This window comes from Phoxinus phoxinus, assembly GCF_949152265.1.
Source record: "Phoxinus phoxinus genome assembly, chromosome: 18".
NCBI classification, from domain to species: Eukaryota; Metazoa; Chordata; class Actinopteri; order Cypriniformes; family Leuciscidae; genus Phoxinus; species Phoxinus phoxinus.
The window spans coordinates 32,273,190-32,277,419 of NC_136893.1; the positions used below are offsets into that span (position 1 = coordinate 32,273,190).

At 34.5% G+C, this 4,230-nt stretch overlaps 1 long non-coding RNA gene across 4 annotated transcripts; it reads left to right on the forward strand.

The window, feature by feature from the left end:
• The first annotated feature begins 459 nt into the window (after positions 1-459).
• On the forward strand, positions 460-3,907 carry LOC306985588. Of its 4 annotated transcripts, none has more exons than XR_013794825.1 (7): positions 460-792; positions 909-1,004; positions 1,095-1,937; positions 2,051-2,169; positions 3,131-3,232; positions 3,315-3,410; positions 3,549-3,907. It is a non-coding gene; the product is annotated as an uncharacterized lncRNA (long non-coding RNA). The 4 variants fall into 4 exon arrangements; XR_013794826.1 differs by having other exon boundaries at positions 461-792; positions 1,095-1,623; XR_013794828.1 differs by having other exon boundaries at positions 478-792; positions 1,095-1,233; positions 1,583-2,169.
• Positions 3,908-4,230: the final 323 nt, after the last annotated feature.

Genomic DNA, 4,230 nt, shown 5'->3' on the forward strand with positions numbered 1-4,230 from the left:
CGAGCGCTCGTCACAGCAGAGAACCTGACTGGTCATCCAGCGAGGCAAATAAATAATAAAAGGTATGTGTACACTACACTGTCAGAAAAAAAGGTACTGTGCAGGTACAATTTTGTTCCTATGGGTACAAAATATATAACTGTACCTTTAAAGGTCCACAATTGGTCCCTAGTGTACAATTATGTACCAAAACGGCTTATAAAGGTACAACATTTTAGGTTTAGATGTAAAAGGTCCATTTTTGTACCTTTTGAAACGTTTTTTTTTTTACACCACCATATTAAGTTGTTTTTTTTATGTTAAAAAATAAATATAACTTGTAGGCCAGGCTACATACAATTATATGTATTTTTTTTGTATCCCCATCACTTCATGTCTGTAAAATACGACACATGTTATTTCCAAACCTGTTAATTAATTTATTACATGAATTATTTTTAATAATTGGTAATGTTTGTTGTAATGTAGGCCTAGTATTCATTTTTGGTTTATATTTTTTTTATCAAATTAATTCACTTTTGAATGTTGCCTCAAAAACAGAGTGATTGATGCTGAATTATATTAGGAATACAGTAAAATCGGCAGTGTAAAAATTGCAGTGTTAAAGGTTATTAATTCCCAAAGAGTTAAATTAACAATCAACAATGTTAAAAAACACTCCTCTTCAGTGTAGTTACAAGTGTAATTTTATTTTTTAAATAAAAAAACGCGCCGAATTGTATTGACTCCGCCCCTCGATGACTGCTGCCTCGAAAGACGACGACGCCATTTTATCTTCATGCGACCGAGACGGTAGGTTGAATTGCTTTTTTCTTTCTAAAATAAAAAAGTAAATACACTTGTTAACATTTTTGGTAAAATATGGTGGTGAACACATTTAGAAATGATAAACTGCGCGTTTTTGGCAGGATTTAAGGAAGCTCGTCAAGTTCATGAGATGCAGAGATGTAACGTTACAGAAGAATGTGAAGGTTTCTCATGACGATTTGATTTCCTGGATGAAGGTGATTTAACGTTTAAAATACATTTGTATTAGAAATTATATTTGTATTACAAATATATTTTTAGCTCATTTCATTTTGGTTTGTTGACAGCCTTCATGAAAGCCTTCCCGCCTCAGTCGCGCCGAGGCCTCAAACGGTCTTTCGACAAGCCTGGTTGATGAGGAGGTCTGAAACAGCAGCAGCATTTGGGCTTCTTTTTTTCTGCGTAGATGAGAGAATTCTTCAAATGGTAAGTTTATATTCGTTTTGTTTGTATAAAAGTGGCTGTGTTATACATGAACACGTTAACAATTCCGTTTTTGTGACGCATGCGCATTATTAACAGCTGTAAATTAGCGCAGTGCAAACAACAAATGCACTTTTTTGTAGACTGAGGTGGGAGAACGTTTAAAAACGTTTTATTCGCCCTGTTTAAGTGAGAATTGCATATCTGTATGTTTGTTCTTAGCACTGAATATCATGTCGTCATATCTGCTCAAGACACAAACATACTAACTTACCATCAAGTTTTTTTTTTTTCAAACATTGTGAAAGTGCATTAAAGCTAACCTGTAAATCCATCTGTCTTCCAATTCAAGTTTACAGGTAACATTTGCGTATGTACTGGCAGAGAATACAGGTACTTTAGCTTGAAATCAGTCTTTATCAATTCATACTGCATGTTATTTTGGGATAAATTATGTCCTAACTATTTATCTGTCTGCATTTTATTAATATGAATCTGTATGTTCTGTTCACATTATAAATACCATTAATAAATTATGGGTAAAATAAATTCTAAATGCGTATTAAAATCAAGTTAAATTTAAGATGCCTTATTACTCATTTAACTTATATAAATGTATTCAATAATCAGATTAAATGCATATTTTGAATATAAATAATTTTACACCCATGCTTTATAGACAGCTCTCAGCATAATCGAAATTGAGGGTAATCACAATTATTTTTACCTTATTTACAGCCCTAATTTAAATGATTGCATTACTGAATTTTGGAAATATTAGCCTCAACTGACATATTTTTTTCAAATCCTTTTTCAATAGATTTGGCCCAGAACCCTCAAGTGTCAAGTAAAGGAAGCTCCTCTCATGAGATTGCTACAGAAACCAAGCAACAGAAATGAAGACGAATGCAACAGAATGCTGAAGATGAATCCAGATTCGTGAGTGTCATTATATTTTATTCTATGTGCAGTACAAATTTTAATACATGAAAAATGTAAACCTAACTGGGCAACCACACAATGCCTTTGTTCAGACCTGAAATGTACATGTGTCTTGGGTGATTGATGTATCTTGATTGTCATAATTCATGATGACGCATCAATCACTATGTCATTGTGTTAATTCAAGATGTTAAAGGGTTAGTTGACACACAAGTGTAAAATTGTTGTAATTTCTCACCCTCATGTCATTCCAAACCCGAAAAGACTTTTGTTCATCTTCGAAACTTAAATGAATATATCAAGAATACTCCACGCAACTACCACTTTGACGCTTCAAAAGGTTCATAAAGAGATCATAAAACGAACCCATATGAATTGAGCCGTTTAGTCCAAATTTTCTGAAGAGACTTGATCGCTTTGTGATGAATAGATTGAATTTAGACTCTTATTCACATATAAACATGAATCAACCAACATAAACAGAAGAAAAAGAAAATGTGGACTAAACTGCTTGGTTCATGGATTAGTTTTAAGATCTCTTTGTTAACTTTTTGAACCGTCAAAGTGGTAGTTGTGTAGCTGTCAATGGAGGGAAAGAAAGCTGTCAGATTTCATCAAAAATATCTTCATTTGTGTTTCAAAGACTAAAGAAAGTCTTGCGGGTTTGGAACGACATGAGGGTCAGTAAATTACTGAATACATTTTTTTGGGTGAACTATCCCTTTAATAAAAGAATGTGGCCTAGACCTCATCAGAACAATCAAATCTCAATGCGGCTTGGGTGCGTTTACACCTGTACTTCGAGTTGTTCGCTTGTGCAAGATGAATGTTAATGCCAGGTGTGAACGGTGCTACTCTGCGAATACACAATCATCTGAACAGAATTGTTCCTGAGAGAGATATGGTTGTAATTATGCTATGTAACTGTTTGATTGTTTTTGTTTTGATTTTTGGTTAGAAGACCTCCGCTAAGTTCCTGGAAAGGCTTCTCCCAAGACCTTCAAGGACCTGATTGACTCTGCAGAATCTGCTGTGAAAGATGATGAAACTGATGATTCAGGTTAGACTATAGTTCAGAATAAGATTATCTATACACGTTCATGCATGAATGCATTTTGCTGAAGTTGTCCCATGTTATTTAGAATGGGGCAGCGATCTTGCATCAATTCGTCTCCTGCAAGAGACCTGGAAAGATGTCCTCATATCAAGCTGAACAACACCTTGTCGTCTCCAAAAAGGTAAATTTGGACTTTTCTGTCACACTGCCTATTGTCTGCCTCAAAATATTGACATTTGTGTTGATTGTATTGTGGAAAACGAATATAAAGACGGCCAATTGGAGAGCTGACTTTGAGTGTTATTTTTGTCTTTGGCAGGGACCAGCATACAAGACCACCTTGACTGCATTGACGAGACCACACAGCATACCTGCTCGCGGCCGGTGATGCTGATATGGCAATAAACTCAAATACTACTTCCTGGTCGCTGATGGGACAAAGAGGAACTGCATTCACGGATGCTACAACTGTCGACAAGTAGTTTTCTGCAATCTTGTTCAAATCTACCTGTCATATTTGTTCATGTCTAGGCAAATTAACATGATTTTATGTTTTTTATTGACTTTTTTTCTTTTTCTTGCAACTCCTCATGAATGTGATAATTTGACCTTTACACATCTGGCATATGTTATCAAGGAGCCACTTTGCCTATTTGTTAAATAAACTTTGGATTTATACATCTGTCTGAAGACTCTTTTATGTCTGATCTTGTACATTAACACTATCTAATAGTGTAAATAGTTTTTTACTGTGAATGTTCTAGGTTTGTAGTTTAACAGTTTTAAATGGGTAGTCAATTGCAATTTATTTTCTAAATTGTACTGTAATGTGTTAGACTTAATCTGGCATATGGGTTAATTTTACCCACCATAATATGTAGTTGAATCAACCCATGATTGTAATTAATTTGACCCAGTATTTGGGTACACTATATAACTAATATGTAGTTAAATCAACCCATAATTGTAATTAATTTGACCCAGCATTTGGGTACACTATA